Here is an 18,595-nt window from a genome sequence, read left to right as displayed (position 1 = left end):
AGTCATTGATTAGACCTGCACTACCCAGTATATTTGTCAATAGCTGTACGGGAATTTTTAAATTTAAATTAGTAAAAATAAGTTAATTTCTTTGACACATTGGTCACTATTAGATGCCTAGCAGCCAAATGGGCTGGTGATTGGCATGTCTATATATACATTCCCATTATCTCTTAAATTCTTTTTTATTTGATAGCACTTTCTTAAATCTTCATATTTCTAGTAACCATATCACTTCTATACTATTAAATTCAAATGTCCAGCTCTCCATGTATTAACTTATTTCTATCTTATCTCCATTTATTAATTTATTTTCATCTGCAAGGGTTGTAACTTTTATGACATGTAACTCATTGATAACACATTATTTTCTCATTTCCTTGTAAAACCATAGTTTGTCATTATAATCACAAGGTAGCCAGAATCATCAAATCACTTACTCTTCTCTGTCATGGCCAAACAGAGTTGACAACATTTCAAAGACCAGTGCAGGTACCTTACAGGATTATGCAGCTGAGTATGGTTGGCATTGGCTAGCAAACAATACCATGCTGAGTGGTTTTACATTATAATTATGATAATTATGACAATTAACTCTAAATAGGTCCATGGTATTTCTGGTATATTTTCCAAATCCTTTCAGTTTGGCAGTTACTGAAAGGAAAATGACATATCTTTCTTCTGCCATCCCTCCCCCCTCCTTATTTGAGGGAATGTTTACGTTACCAAATGAAGGCACCACAATACTTAAACACTATTTCATCTCAACTAATCATCGCTCCACTACATCTCATCACTCTTTGCAGAATAACAAATATTTCCATCATTATACAAAACTATAATAAATATTCAGCCACTCTAAAACAAAAAAAGCATTGGAACAAAACATTTGTCTAATTAATTTCTCTGTTTTTTAAAAAATTTGATATTCTGAAAATGTTAAGTCCTATTTTCTAGTTTTTACCCTTTCATTTCTTCTAGGAGTGTAATTTTGCTTCGTGACTAATAGGTGCTCAGTAAATGTCATTAAATGATAATACAAAAATGTAATTGCAGTGGGGTAAACACATGGTAAGAGAAAGTAGAAACTGCTCTTCTTACACCTGCTCATCACATTGCTGAATTCAATGGTTAATTTAATTTTCTAATGTTTCGTAGCCAATAACAGCTTTGAAACAGTTCATCAACTGGAAGACTTCCATTATTTGATTCTGGATTAAAATAATCCATCATTCTCTTCCTACTACACTTGTTCTCTTTCTTATTCTCATCTTGCAGTCCTCAGAAGTTTGTATTGCTCCAGTGTTCGGTCTTTGAAACACCCTTTATCTTTATCTTCACTATTTCCCCACATGTTAATGTTAATACATAGGATGATGACTTTAAGTGTCAGTTATATGCTGAGAAGTCTTATATTTTATAGCCTACTGACATCTCTTCTTGCAAGAGTAATGAGTGTGTCAAATTTAGAATGTTCCAGAATGAATTCCTGATAACCTTGCTTCTTACCATGTCCCCTTAATCTATGAACAACATAGGTGTCAGAATAATTCTGCTGAATAAGTTAAACCTTGTTGCTGCTCCTCCTTTGCACACTCTAGTGAGTATTTGTTTGGTTCTCAATTCTTTCCTGCTATTGACTTCTTTTGGTCTCTGAATTTAACTTTATTTGTTAAGTGACAAATGAATATCATATATATTGATGGGGTGTCATGCAATTAAATTTATTTTTATTGAGAACACTTAAAATCCTTTATTTTAGCAATTATGAGATACTTATTATTAGCTAAAAGATATATGAAAAGATCAACCTTTCTAATTATCAAAGAATTGCAAGTTAAATTCAGAATGAGATATCCCCTCACATCATTAAGACTGGCTGTAATAAAAAAAAAAGATGAACATTTACAAGTGTTGGGAATGACTTGGAGAAATGGGAATCCTCATAAGCTGCTTTGTATTATTGTAAATAAATACACCCATTTGGAAAAACCGTATGAAGATTTCTCAAATAAATAAATAAATAAACTAATAATTTAAAAAATCTTTAGCTCTTTAATTTCTGTTATTTACAATCTTTCATCTTTCTCCAGCAATGTAGACCTATTGTTAACTTGAACATACCAGAATACCTCTGCTTGAGAGCCGTTAACCTTACTGGGTATCTCCTCAGAATCTGCTGTACCTCTACTTAGAAAGCACCATTCCCAGATATCTCTGGTATTATATGGACTACTCCTCATTTTAACTTTGCTAAAATGTTATCTTGTCAGGATGTATGCTCTTAACACCTCATTTCAAATATAAACTCTCCTATTTTCTGCCTCATCTCCATATTCTATTAGTTTTCACCATGTTATTTTTTATTATTCTCTGACACAATATATTTCATTTATTTATTCATTGTGGTTCTTCCTCAAGTCCAGAATATAAGATTTAATGGTACAATTCTTTTTTCCTTTCTTTAATGCCCTTTATCTAAAATTTTGCCTAGTAATAGATGTTCAATAAATGTTGTTAAATAATAACCAAATTTGTTATTGCAGTGGGATAAACACATGGTATTAGAAGTCACAATATCTGTAACATTTGAAATTGAATGTGAAAGCCTCATGGGGGTAACCACACTTCCCAACTTTATCCCTGGCTTTTCTGTCTCCATGGTCCTAACCTATGTCCACATATGAAAACAAAACTTATCCCCAAAACATGATTAATGATGAATAAATTTCCATGTAATAAAACATGATTCAACTGGCTTCTCTTCACTTTCACAACCTCATTGGGCGAGTTTTAGGTTCCATTTCAACCAAAGGTAAGTGTGTTTGAAATTATGCACAAATGTTTGCTGAAAAATTTCACCATATTATTTTTTATTATTCTCTGACACAATATATTTCATTTATTTATTCATGTAGATTGTCCTCAAGTCCAGAATATAAGATTTAATGGTGCAATTCCTTGCATGTGTTGATGCTAAGGCATTACAAAGTTCAGGAACTAGTGTTGTATAGGCAAAAGAAATATCACTTTGACTTGATTAAATTGCTCTGTAAGGGATATTCAATCATAATTCTTCATTTAACCTATATATTTCTACAATCTCACCACTCCAAAAAATTTTATTTGTATTTTCTAAATTCACATTCTTTATCAGCAAGATTTCATTCACTCTCTTGGATTCAGTATTCATCAATATCTGTTTCCTTTGGATATTGTTTATTTCTTTATTTTAACTACATTTTACAATTGATCAGGTCCAACTCACATAGAGATTTTTGATTCTTTTCCATCTTCTCTCATTTTTATTCCCTACATCTGATAAAGAATTTAGATGATTTTCTATCTTTTTATTTTAATATGAATTTTATATTTGTTCAGTACTAGGATATGCAGAAGACATTACAAAATATTTAATACTCACTACTAAAATAAAAAAATGCTTAGAATTAAACGGAAAATGTACATAAGGTGAAGTGGAAAATTATAATTGTAAAATAGAATTAGCTTTAACAAAACATTCTTAATAAGTCACATGACATTTCTATCACCACCGGGAACTCTCTTGCCCCTTCCAGTCAGTCACACTCCTGGAGACTTCTTATGATCAGATGTTTAATTTTCCATACCAAATTACTGTTGCCCCCTTTGGAATTATCATAAAACTAGAGACATCCAGTATGGACTCTTTCTGTTTCTGAAATAAAAACCTACTATTCATGTATTTGTAATATTTTCCTTTTGATCTCTAACAGCATTTATTATTTGAATATCATACCCACACACCATATCAAAAACTACAGACAACTTCAAACTTTTACTATTGTTTAATTTTTCCTCTTACAAGTGTCTGTTCAGTAATTGCTTCCTTTAAGTACTCTCCATGCCCAGTAATATACTGTGAAAGCCATCATGACATAGTGGTTAAATTAATTAATCAAGAATAGGAATAACTGAGTTTGAACTGATTCTCCAATTCAATTGCATCTATGGTCTTAGACAAATAATACAAACTATCTGTCTCAGACTTCTTAACATTAAAATGGATATAATAATAGAATCTTATTGAATTATTGAAAAGGTAGAAAAATCAAAAACAAAAAAGAGCATGGATAATATATATTTGACTCAAAATATTAGCTATATTATCTTATTAAATGAACTATTTACTTATCTATATCACTGTTCTCTATGTTCATATGGGCAGAGACTGTTGTTTTTGTAAAATTTGTTTTGGCAGGCACTGACACATATTTGTTTGGGAATGAACTGATTGTAAAGGACAATAGAATAGAAAACATGGCTACTCAGCATTTATTGCTCATTTTCTCATTTTACACTGCTGAGAACAAAATTTATCTAACTTATTGGGATGAATACTGCAGTTGGCTCTTGAGACCCAATCTCCCATTCTTTTCTGTGGTTGCATAATTCCTTGAGGTTTTTGGCATAACTATCCATCTAACACTGTACCTTTTTATTTATCTTCCAACAGTTAAAAGACAAGGTAATTACCAATGGAGTTTGATAGAATTAGGAATTACAATGTCTGTATTCTGTCTTACTTAAAAGATTCCCTGACTTCCACTTCTGCTTTTTTCAGTCTCCTATAATCTGGAATGCAGATGGGATCCTTGTCAACTACTTTAGCCAACAAATAAGGTTAGTACCTTATGTTAGGGTATAATAGTAATGAGAAAGGGAACTGGAAACTTACAGCAGAATTTTTTTTTTTTTTGCAGTAAGTATTATTTACAAACCTCTGGATTTTTATGAGAAATTTCAGAAGAAGGTCTAATTTAAATGAATTATCGTAATTTATTTTATTTTTGGTGAACTACTTTAAAAATACACTGGTTCAATAACAAACAAAAAATAGCCAAAATGTTCACCAGGAACCTTCGATAACTATGTTATAAATTTAGTTATCAAGATAAACTCTGAAAAGAATACTAAGGAATTGGGCCACCAGAAAATTAGAATATTCAGAAAATATAATAATTTTAATTAACAATCAGAAAATTAGCTGTGAAAGAAAAGTTGCTGGTATAACTTCTAGCTTTACATTCATGAGTGGATCTAAAGCTGCAATCAGGAACATTCATGATTAGAAGGCTCTTACTAGAGGAAGTTGGCAATGGGAATTTAGATGTCTTCACATTGGACTTACCAACAGAAACTGAGTAATTAGCAGAATCATGGCTTCTGGCTCACTCTAAATCTCACTTGAATACCCCTGATGGACACTTAACTGTCCATAAATGCTGATGGAAAGACGTCTGCAGAATTTTTATTGGTATTTTCAGTCTCTAAACTCTTGACACAAAAAGGAATTTTAAAAGAATGTTGAGCACCAATGCACTTGATTACATGCTGAGTGTGAATATTGATTTCACAACTTTCAAACTATTACCATGAGAAGTTTACTGAACTCTCTTGGTCTCAATGATAACTGTTTAAAGTAATAACAGCACCAATGTTGTGAGTGATAATTGCATATGGGAAGGAATGAATGAACAAAATGACAATGATGGGCAAGAGGGAAAAATTAGGAATATTTTGCAAGAAAGGTATGCTAGAAAACATTTACACCTAAATAAACTAAGTACCAATAAATACCATATCATTGCATCCATTAATATCAGACTGTATACTCTATGTGATGCTAGGTCTTGTAAATTTGTTATTATTTTATGTAACAACTTATATTTTATTTCCATGAACACTCTTGTTTCACTATAAAATAGGTTCTTGCTTAACTACCTTTAACTGGGGCATTACTTCTATGCCTTCAGACTGGAATTGAAATATCAGGTTTTCTTGTGTCCCAAGCCTGCTATGCTTCAAACTAGAACCACATCAGTGCTTTTTGGGGTCTTTAATTTGCTCACTCACCCTGGAGAACTTGGGGCTTATCAACTTCCACAATAATATGATCCAATTCTTCATAATAAATCTCTTTCTATACACACACATGCACACACACACACATATACACATATATACATATATTTTTTCCTAGATAAATATATCTTTTGAATTAATTTGAGAAATGTTTTAAATTTTAGGTATCTGCGTTATTGTACAATAGGATAGATATCCTATCCATCATTTTATGATTTGTTTATTTTATATTTTGCTCTAGGGTTCACAATACATCTGGTAAATTTCATTTAGATTGTTAAAAATTTAGATTTTTCTTAATTTCTACACCCTCTTCCCCCAGTTTCAGTTACATCTTCCCAATTTTCACAAGGTCCCCAGATTTCTAGATCATGTAGAATATTAGTTAATCTTGCCTTTCTGCCTTTAAGGAAATAAGCCTTGTCATTCCAGGAGCATATAGGGTCATTATACCCAGCTGAGAAAATATCTCCTTCATCTCCTAGAACTTCGCTCTCAAGATAGTTTCCAAGGCACTAGGAAGTTATTTGAAATTTTGTCTATTCAATTTTTACTGTTTTGGATGTGTGTAGGTTTGTGATTTTTTTTAAAATTTTTGCTTGTTTCTTCTAGTTATACATGTCAATAGATCCATTTTGATATAATCATATAAGCATGGATGGAATCTTAGAAGAGCCCCATTCTTGTGGATTTACATAATGGTGGGATTCACTGTGGTGCTTTCATATGCGTACATAGAAAAATTATGTCAGGTTTATTCCACTGTCTTTCCTTTTCCTATGCTACCATCCCTTCCCTCCATTCCCATTGTATAATCTACCAAACTGCTATCTCTCCCCACTCTTATTGTGGGTTAGCTTCCACATACCAGAGTAAACATTCAACTGTCTTTGTGGGGCCTGGGTCATTTCCCTTAGCATGATATTGTCCAGATGCATCCACTTCCTAGCAAATGTCATAGAGTCATTCTTCTCTATTCATGTATACTTGCTTTTACTTCAGTTACCTTTGCATTGAACTCTAATTTTAAGCAAGACATTTGTACCTCTGTATCTTTCTAGATGTGTTTGCTATAACATTGACAAGGTCGTGATTTTCATAAACAAAATTAATTTCAATGACTGCTTTACAATCCTTAAAATCTGCTTAACAAAAATGTTCAGTAGATTTCTGCTAGATTGTGTCATTTTCAAATAACATGTCAAATATCATCACAAGGACCTTGAAACAATTTACAATGGACTATCATTTATAAAATTTAATTACTTACACACAAGTTTTTATGGTGGTTAAATTAACTTTTACTGCATTATTCTTTCCACTTAACATGAGATGTCTCTGCTCCCTTTTTTTCCTACTTAATAGTAACTGAGCACATCTCTTAAGTAAACTCTCCATTTCATGCTTTTACATATCACTGCCATCCGTCCTATCCCAATCTTAATATGCTTTGTAGTCACATGAAGTAAGAAGGAATATCATGATCATATACTTGGGAAAGTCCTGAACTAAGCCAAAGACTTCTTCATTCACTGCTATTTTATCTCCTGCAGGTACAGTTCCCTCACAAGCGCACTTTATTTCTGTGTGAGCCACATGACCTGCAACTCTTTCTGTAGAATTTTATCTTCTAAATCTGTCCTGTACAATGTAGCCAGGATAATCTTCCAGAGTTTCAGAGATAATCACATCATTTTCCTCCTCTGTCTATAATTGTCCAAAACATGTTTGCTTATAAAATAAAATTCTAACTTCTGGTTTTGACATTGAAGAATGTGGGCAATCTTGCCCTGACTTCTCTGTGCAATGTATTTTCCCTATCAAAGTAAGCCCCCTCCTTAAGGATCTATCCTTGGAAGATTTCTTTTGTTTATAGTTTTCCTTTTGGCTGGATTGCATTACCAATGTTTCTATATGTTGAAAGCTCTTTCCACTTCTTTTTTTTAGGTAAAGTATCTGCCTGGTTTAAAATATAATCTGGAAATAATTATTTTTTTAAAAATTGCTTTTTGAAAAAAAATTGAACATTTAAAAATAGAAATGAAACAATTTATTATTTCATGCATTTGAACAATGACAGTAAAGTTTTCTTTAGCAGCATCAGACTCAAGATTCTCAGATAATGTTAATAGATGAAACATCTCTCTGTGCTTTTCTCATTGTTCTTTCTTCCTAAATTGTTCTCACTCTCAAAAGAGCTCTGTCAATGTGATGAATTTTGGAAACTGCAAGCTAATGATGTGAGTAGTGGCAGGGTGCTTGTTTTTCCAAGAAACAGAATGGGTCTCATGGTTTGATTTGGGTCATGTGTGTATTTTAAAACAATTAATCTGCCCAGAGAGATAAATACTATTGATTTGTTTGGCCTTGATCCTGAGTTTATTCCTAGAGCCAGAAAGCCATACAAAGGAAAGGTAAGTGAATCTTCTAAGACCATATGGACTGAAAGTTGATAGGAAGTCATTCCTCAAAAGACAGAGTACAATTACTAGGAGGGACAACAGACCAAGGAAAATGGCAAAGTCCATTACAGATAACTTTTTGTATCACTTCGAAGAAATAATCCCATCATATTCCTTAGGACTGTAATCACCCAGATAATATATCCCTTACTTCTTCTGCTTTAATATTTAAATGCGTTTTCTTCTAGGATTAAGTTCTTTTTGGACTAGTGGTTTTTTAAAAAAATGATTCCCAGTACTTACTATAATATCTTAATCAGGCATTTAGTATATATTTATATACTGTATAGTATTTCATTCATTAAATTTTCTCTAAAGCTTTGGTTTATTAAGAGTGAAGAGTGTTAACTCATTATTATTATAAAATTTATTCAAATTACTATTATAAAGATGGAAAATATTGAAAGATTTCATATATTTTGGATTAAAGAGTCTAAGGTATCCTTGAATTTCTTTTTTTCCTACAACAAAAATGATTTTGAAAGTTTTAAGAAGAACCAGCAATAATTGCATGTTGACTTAGAGTTTCTAACCTCACCATGAAGGGTATGTGTTTCATGACGAATTTTACTTGATACTTGAGCTGTTAGAAAAGTAATGATTCAAGAAAATATTCAGAATCCAGGGAACAATATGCTGAAATACTACTTGGACATAGTGAAAAAATGAGTGATAACAGCTCATTTGTTTGTAGGAAAAAAAGTGTGGGTTCACAGTAGGATCTCTCCTAGTGTTCATTTTTAGTCTTTGTATAACAACTCCCAGTCCTTGTTACACTCAGAAATCTCTGGTTGTCAATGACAAATTATAGTCAGTCTATCTAAACAAAACCCTTGAGTCAACAAGTCACATGGAACCTTCTGTACCAGTATGGCTCTATCTTTATAAAAAATGCGATTATATTTTATTATTAACTGTAGTCACCATGGTTTATGTTATATCTTCAGGAAACTTCTTGAACTATATTTGACCCTAAGAAGCCACTATGAGACAATTCTTGTGTAGGAATCCTGAGAATATTTTCAAAACTATCTTTTCATTTAATTGTTTCTGAGCACTATTTAGCAGGCTATAAAATTGCCATTAATATTTAAATATTTTAAATCATTCTTTATATTTGCCGATCAAAATACATGTTCAAACAAACAAAAAGAATGACTGCCAGGTATGGTGGTGCATGTCTGCAACCCTAAACCTTAGCAACACTGGAGACCAAGGCAGGAGGATTACAAGTTTGAGTATAGCCTCAGAAAATTAGTGAGACTCTTAGCAATTTAGTGAGATACTGCCTTAAAGTAAGACAAACAGGACTGGTGATGTAGTTCAGTGGCAACATGCCACTTGTAGATTCAATCCACATTACAAAAAAAATCTATTTCCATAACAATAAAGCATACAATTTATAATTTGTGAGTTTTGTTTTCAATTATCAAGTGAAATTGTTGGTCTATATATTGCTGTAAGTGTGTCCTTAAAATCCACTTGTAAACTTTATTCCCCAGCTTTAGTGAGGTATAATTGGCCAATAAAAACTGTGTATAATTTAGGTGTACAATGTAATGATTTGATATATGTATATTTTGTGTAATGGTTTCTACCATCAAGCTAATTTCATACCTATCATTGCACAAAATTACCTTTGTGAGTGTGTGAGTAGTGAGAAAATTATTATCTAATATCTTAGTAAATTTCAAATATATATTACATTATTATTCACTGTAGTCACCACAGTTTATGTTACATCTCCAATACCTACTCATCCTATAACTGAAAGGTGTATCCTTTGGCCACTCTATCCTTGGCATTTCCCCTGCCACTCAACCCTGGGCAACCAACATTCTGCTTAGCCTTTACTTCTATGAGATTGACTTTTTTAGAATTAAATCCACATACATTTGCAAGTTTTAAGAGAAATAAATGGATGGAAGACTTTTTTTTTCTTATGTGATTAGATGGACTAAAATTTTAATGGGGCAATGACTGTAGATATTTAAGGCATTTTAAATTATGAGTGTATTTCCTTTCAAGGAGACAGAACAAAGAGAACGCCTCAGAGTCACTGATAACAGAATTCTATGCACTGTGATTATCTTTCCAAATGTCTACCTGAAGTGAAAGAATTCTTCTATTTTCAAAGTGTTCAGAATAAAATTAGAACCACAATATTATTTAAACATCCTATCATAGGAATGTGAAATGTGAAATGTGAAATCTCCATGTGAATCATATTTTGGAGAGTTGGGTTGCTGGAGATCTAACCCAGAATCTTGGGCTTGATAGGCAGTTGCTCAATCCTTGAGGTTATATTTAAGCCTGGATTACTCAGACCTTGAAGCAAAAAGTAATGTTGGACTCTATGCAGTAGAAGTCATAAATCCAGAAAATATTCCTGAAGTGGAATAAAAAATTTTCTGGAAAGTGCTCTTTTATTCCTAATTATTCTATAAAATCTCCTATAAGGGGCTAAGAAAGCTGGTTTTAAACAGTGAGAAAAACACTTTCTCTGCTTAGAATGTGGAAACAATTGGTAGTACACTGTCAAAGAAAGGTAAGAGTTGTGTCCTTGGCTTTGAATGAGGATTCCATGACCCTAGGACTCAGGGAAATATCAAGCATGAACAAAAAGTAAATTAAAAAGTCGATAAATTATGCTAATTTTCATTTGATGCAAAAAAATTCTTTTTCTAATCACAAATAACAAAATAACTAAATAATCTAAGTTTTCAAAGTGAGGTTGATATATGTTCCGATTTGAGAATGTTAGTCTTACTCTGATATTTCTGGAAATATGCTTTCTAATATAGTGTTCAATGATATTAAAAACTAGCTAAAAATGGGAGTGTATAACAAAAGTGAGGCTCTTTCATCTCATTCAGAAGATCAGTGCAAAGCCAGTGCATGGGGCTTTCCCATTGGAAGGATAAAGGGGGAACTCCTGCTGCTGAGCTTCAAGCCTCAGTCTCTGAGCAACTGAAAGGAACTCTCTGTCACCACTGGGCTATTGCAAGGAGTTCTCTATGGGAGCTTCAGAAGGACACCACTTAGCCCAGGATTTGGAACAGCTTTATTCATAGTTAGAGAAAAACAGGTATTTGAAGACTAAGAGAGCATTGAAAAAAGCGAACTTAACATCTGACATGAAAATTTTTAGGAGATTGCAGGGATTCTGTTTCTTCTATGTATGGTTTTCAGCGATATTTTCTTGCCTATTTTATTGACATTTACACATAGGCTCTACATTCCGTGCTTAGGTACAAAATGCTAAAAAAAATTGTTTATAATGTTTGGCATGTAATATTGTAATAGTCTATGCTCGGAACACTTGCTGGGGACCATCAGCTATTAATAATGAAATAATAAAGTACCAAAACACTGTGAAAATGTAATCTGAAAGCTTAAAATTTTGATAGATTATTTTTTTTTTCTTGGCTGTAATACACATTGAACCCACAGGCACTCTAACCGTTGATCTATATCACTAGCTGCCCTCCTTCTCCTCCTCTTTTATCCTCTCAATCTTCCTCTTCCTGTCCTTTTTCTTGTCTTTTTTTCATCTTCTTTTCTAATTAAGACAGGATCTTTCTTAATTGTCCAGGCTGGCCTCAAATTTACTATCTCCCTGCCTCAGCCTTCTGAATAGCTGTAATTATGATAGGTTAATATTTATAACTATGAAATATTTCTATTCAGAAACTACACGTCCTTAAGAATATGACAAAAGTAAGGAATATGACATTCAGTAAGGATAGATTTATTCTAAATAGTGACAGTCACACTCAGAAATTCTCTTATAATCTGTCTCTGACTTTCCTCTCAAGTCTTGACTTATCTCTCAAGGTTTAGAGGTGAAATGATTGGATTATGAGAGCCTTAACCCAGTTAGTGAATTAATGCCCTGATAGAATAAGCTGAGTGGTAATCGTAGGCAGGTAGGGTATGGTTGGAGGAAGTGGGTTCCTGGAGTCATGCCTTTAGGAAATATATTTTGTCCTTGTTGAGTGGCATTCTCTCTCTCCTTCCTGGTGTAATATGTTCAGCTATTTTCATCTACCGCACTCTTCCACCATAATGTTCTGCCTCACCTCCAGCCCTGAGCAATGGAGCCAACCGTCTCTACACTCAGGCCTCTGAAACCGTGAGCCTCCAAATAAACTTTTCCTCCTATAATTGTACTTGTAAGGGCATTTGTTTGCAGCAGTAAATGCAATATAATAATATCCTGAATACCGGAAATCTGTAGATCTGTAAGACTCTTACCATACAAAGAAAGAAGGGGAGGGGGTAATTATGTAAGGTGATGGATATGTGAATTAGCTTTTTGGTGGTAAACAATTTTAAAATGTTTGTGTATATCAAAACATCAGGTTGTATACTTTGAATATACACCTTTTTTCCCCGTAATATCTCGATAAAGCTGACAAAAAATCCCCGGGACATTTCTTTAAGGTCTTTGAATAAATTATGTTGCTTTTTCTTTTTTTTATTATTTTCTTTTAAAGATTTTTAATTTTTTTTCTTTACCCTAGCTTCAGCTAGTTATATTTGAAATCATTCTTTAGGTCTTTGAATATTTTTCTAGGAAACCTGTAACCACTATATATAGAGTGTTCCTTCTCTGTGCTTTTTATTTCAATATACTACCTGTAACACTATACTCATTATTGAACTCATTCATTCATTCTACACCTAATTATATACTGCCTACTTTATGTCAAAGTGAAAACTATAAAAACCCTATTCTGATTTTGCTTTTTCTGAATAAGAAAACATTAACCTTAAATAAATAAAAAAGAAAATAAATGAGACTGGGTTGAAAGCATTAATTACAGTTATTAAATAAGAGAATTAGTGTGACTCCTCTGAATGCAGTAACCACAGTTAGTGGTTATTAATTGTTTGTGGGGGCAGAGAAATGACAACAATGGTATAATTTAGCTTTGATGGTCAAAGGAAAACATCATTAAGTGCTGAAAACTGAATGAGGACAATTTTCCAACCACGGCAGAATATGAAGGAAAGCATTTCATATAGATGCAGCATTTGTATTTCTATATGCATTGATGAAATTATGAATGGTAAGATAAATATTTTGTGCTTGATGTAGTGGCCCACATCTGTAATCCTAGCAGCTTCAGAAGCTGAGGTAGGAGGATCTCAAGTTCAAAGCCAGCCTCAACAACTTAATGAAGCTCTTAGGAACTTAGCAATACCTTGTTTTGAAATAAAATGGTCTGGAGATATGACTAAGTGGTTAATTTCTGGTACAAAAAAAATTATAAATATTTTGCATCATTTTAGATTAATGATATGAGCCCAAGGTAATGTTTTGTTTTCCTAGTACATTTTATTGCTTTCTACAGATAGAGGATAAATGTCTCATTATTAGAGGGGACATGTTAGAGACAGAGTACTTTCAATGTGTATGCCCTTGTGTTTTCAGATTACAGTTGGCTTTCTACATTCCTAGGTTCAACATCCATGGAAACCATCCAACAACCCAAACATAAAAAATTTTTACAAATAATTGGTACCAAACATATACAGACTTTTTTTTCCTGGTCATTATTCCCTAAATAATATACTGTAACAACTATGTTCATTTATATTGTATTGTTATTATAAGTAATATAAAGATGCTTTAAAGTGCATGAAGGAATTTGCAAATAGGTTATATGCAGATATTATAACATTTTACAAAAGGGAATTGAGCATCTACACATTTTGCTATCCAAAGGGGGTCCTGGAATTTAACCACTATAAACTGAGGGACAATGTGTTTCATTTCCTACCTGTAGGTTAAAGAAAAATATTAAAGAAAGTTAAAATAGTTTTCTCATTATTTTATATTTTCATGGGAGTAATCATTTTTCAGGCCTGTACCCTCTAATCAGTTTTTAAACAAATTTCTTAGATATTTAAACAATCTAAGAATACTTTTGTTAGAATTATTCATTATATCTAATCTTTTACACATGATACATTCTTCTTCTCTTTATATTTAAATTATGTTTTAGGGACTCCAAAAGCACAAAAGGGCATCATGATTTAAAAGTAGACATTGTCCAAAAGTTTAGTGGACTTTTTAGATCTTAATGTAGCAAGGTCAATTTAGGAATTTCTGTCTGGGTGAATCTGGAGCTTACATAACCTACCCCACTTTTAAAATCATGATCACTGGAGACTGTTTAACACCTAAAAAATGAACTGAAATAAGTGAGTTTCAGTTCCTTCACAGTTTAGAATTAATTATGTTACCCAGGCATTTTATAACCTTAGAATCAAAAAATTTATATTATAAAAATAATTAAATTTTTTCTAGGATAATACAAAATACACAGCATTCAAAGTTCCTCCCTGAAAAATCATGCAAAATCTTCAGTTACCAGATAGCCTGTTACCTGTTTAAATGTTTAAACTATCCCATTAAAATGTTATTTTCCCACATTTTACCTCTGTTACAAAGAAAGCTTCATTTTGAGTTATTAAAAAACCATAATTTTTGTTATTAAAGATGGATAGAAGAAAGAAAAAAAAATCTCTGTCTGAAAATAGCTGTTTGCCCTGACTTTTATTTATTTTCACAGCTGGACAATAGTCCTTCTCTGAGACACAGCTGGTACTGTCATTGCACTGGGGACATTGGCAAAGTAGAAGTTTTCTTTTTGCACATCTTAGATGTTACTCATGCTTTGTTTTTCTCATTATCAGTTTCAACTCTTTCACACTGAAACATATGACTTACCTCTCTTTGTTTTCCCCTACACAGTCCCATAAGACTTCTGCACTCTTTGAGTGACTATAAGAGCTTCTGTTTTGGCCAGAGGCTCCTGGGTTTCCATGTCTGAGTAGAAACCACCAAGGATATTATTGACATTTTCCAATTGCTGCTAGGGACACTGCACTGTCGCTGCAAAGGTGTCCCTTTTGTCACAGACTCTAAAACACATTGCTAACATTTCAGTACAGTACTCATCTACTTTTGTCCACAACTGGATATTTACATTCCAGGCAGAAAGCAGAAACCATGTTTGGAAGCACATCTTACCCCTTCCTACTGACGAGATACTTTGATACTTTATTTTCAAAACGTCAGGATTGTTTCTTCTGATCAAAATAAGAGTATACCTTAGTCATGAAGAGCATCAGTAAGTAAGTACATTGTTATTCATTTTGATATGTAAAATCATAGAGAAATAAAACAGTGATTGCCTAGAGAGAGAAAGTCCAACACTCTGTTTTTATAGATAAGGAGAGTAAGGCCAGTTTGATCCTGTTCATCCTGTTAATAAGTTATTTCTACTAGTGTGTTGCCTTTCCTCTGCAAAGTGGGCCTTCAAGGATTTCACTATATATTTAAGAAAGAAATGGAATGTTTGAACATCTTTAATGATGATAATTAAAATGAGCCTAGCTGAGATCCCTAAAAATCATTGAAAAATACATGATTGTTTCATAATAGAAACAGGATGGTTATGAAGAATAGAAATAATGTTATACTGTTTTGTGTGTTTTCTTAAAAATTTTTAAAACTCTAATATGTGAAAATAAGTATGCTAAATAATATCTACTAACTTAAAATTGAAATTCCAATTGACTTACCTCAAAGTTTATTGAACAATTTCTAAAAAGCTTATTTATTTCCAGGGAACAAAGATACTAAAAGGAAATACAAACACATGCACTCATGTATGTGTGTGTGTGTGTGTGTGTGTGTGTGTGTGTGTGTATATATATATATATATATATATACGCATGCTTTAAAAATAATCAAACAACTAACCTAATTGTCATTTTTATAAGATTAAAAATTCTGGATTGATACTTTTCCCTAACATTTCAAACAATATAAACTATAGAGATAAGGAAGGTTCCAAAAGTTTTCTACATAATGAATATAAGCCAAAAAAGGGTAGAAAGCCTCTATAATCAATCAAATAATATTCAATAAGCTATAGTCTGAAATTGTATTTTCTTGAGCCTGAATAAAGGCATGAATTGTCAATACATAGAAAATAAAAATATTAAAATATTAAAACAAAATTTCTAACAATTATTAAATGCAGAAAACCAGTAGATAATAACAAACAGGTATATATGACTTGAAAACAATACATAATTTATATCCTTTTAGAAGGTGACAAAAGCTTTAATAAAATTAAATGTAAAGATCTAGTGGAAAGTGATACGGGTAGGTGAAATGGAATGGGCCTAGTCAGTGTGAGCATAAGGCATTTTAGACTTAGGACTTCATGGTATCTCTGAGTTGTAAATGTAATTTGATATCTGATAATGAAAGAGATTCAGTAGATCACAAATCTTGGAGTTAGCATTCTTGGTGAAATGTGATTTTCAAAGACTAAGGAACAAACATCTTTTATGAGGAAAAATTTTAAAAAGCTGACATGGATGTAGCATTGAGAGTTACTAGGGTTTGGCTTAATATCCCCTCCCAAATTCATGTTGAAATTTAATTAACATAGGAACAGTGTTGAGAACTGGGGCCTTTAACAGTGACTTGTCCATGATGGTTCTCTTCTTATGGTTGGATTAATGTGGTAATCACAGGACCAGGTTTGTTATCAAGAGAGTGGATTCTTTGTAAGAGGATGAGGTAGGTGGCTTTCTTCTGTATCTCTTTTGCCTTCTCTTTGCTCTTCCTCTGTGGGTTGATGTCACAAGAACTTCCTCAGATGAGCCCCTCAATATTGGGCCTCTCAACATACACTCTGAGTAATAAGTTTCAGTTCTTTATAAATTCCCCAGTCTTAGTCATTCTGTTATAACAGTGCAAAACATACTCAGAAAACAGCCATTGGAAGGTGATTTGATATGGGTTTGGACAATTTCATAAAAAACAATATTCAGGAGGTAAAAGATCATAGCATAATGTTAGCCTCTATATACAATGGAAAGGGAGAGCAGATGTCAAGCAGAGTCTGATTATTTGGGACATGTTTAAAAAATATTCTAGCTGAAATATGATAGATTTTACTTTACTTTCTTAAGATAAGAGCTGCAAATATTGTTCAATGAACACAGTAATTTTCCTCTTTATTTAGTTCTCTCTCATTTTTGGTGTGTGTTTCATTTCTTGAGCAATCTTTGGAAACAACACTATCTGGCAGACCTACAAGAGATTAAGGCAATGATATTAAATACATTTCTATGGTATAAAATAGGCCATAGAAAAATAAGATATTATAGAAAGTTCATTAAGTTTGGTTTGTAAGACACCAGTGGAATTCAGCGAGGGGAAAAATGGCACTTGTTGATAAATACTGTAGGAGCTGAGCCCCTCAGTGTTGGGCTTCTCAACATACAGCTAGATTCAGATGAAGGTTCAATGAAGAATTGTCATCAAGAATTGTTAACAAGAGACCTCTGAAGAAACAGAATCATTATCCTGTTCATATCACACACCAAAATTATTTAAATAATGATAAATAATAAACCTGAATATGAAATTTAAAAAGCAAGCTTTTGGATTAAATAATAGGAAATTACCTTGTCCTGATGTAGGCAGTTTTAATTTTTTTAAAGCAGGATTCAAAAAGAACAAAATTAAATATATGTCACTCACCTTCAATAAAATTTATAACATCCATATACAGATAAGCGAAATGAATAGACAGATGATAGATTCAGCAAATGACTTAAATCCAGAATACAGATTTCCTAGAAATCAGGGGGAAAAAAAGCTTAATGCAGACTTAGAAAAAAATTATTCTAGTGGTCAGAAAATATCATAAAATGTGATATCACCATTGCTCCTTAGTGAAATGCAAAGTAATTCCACAATGAAATACTTTTCACTTACATAATGACTAACAACAAAAAGAATAATGTTGGTGAACAAGTGAAGCAACTGAACTATCATATATGCATACACCCCCTCTGCACACAAACACACACAGACACTGCTGTTTAAATATTAATTGTATTAGGATTTCAGAACACAATTTGGTATTTTTTTTTTAAATTTTTTATTGTTGGTTGTTCAAAACATTACAAATTTCTTGACATATCATATTCCACACTTTGATTCAAGTGGGTTATGAACTCCCACTTCACCCCATACACAGATTGCAGAATTACATCAGTTACACATCCATTGATTTACATATTGCCATACTAGTGTCTGTTGTGCTCCGCTGCCCTTCCCATCCTCCACCCTCCCCCCTCCCCACCTCTCCCCTCCCCTAAATCTGTGCTGTTTTAAACCACTGAGT

The sequence above is a fragment of the Marmota marmota genome, unplaced genomic scaffold (assembly GCF_001458135.2).
Source record: "Marmota marmota marmota unplaced genomic scaffold, marMar, whole genome shotgun sequence".
Lineage (NCBI taxonomy): Eukaryota > Metazoa > Chordata > Mammalia > Rodentia > Sciuridae > Marmota > Marmota marmota.
The sequence above is the reverse complement of the archived record's forward strand: the minus strand, read 5'-3'. Positions refer to the sequence as shown.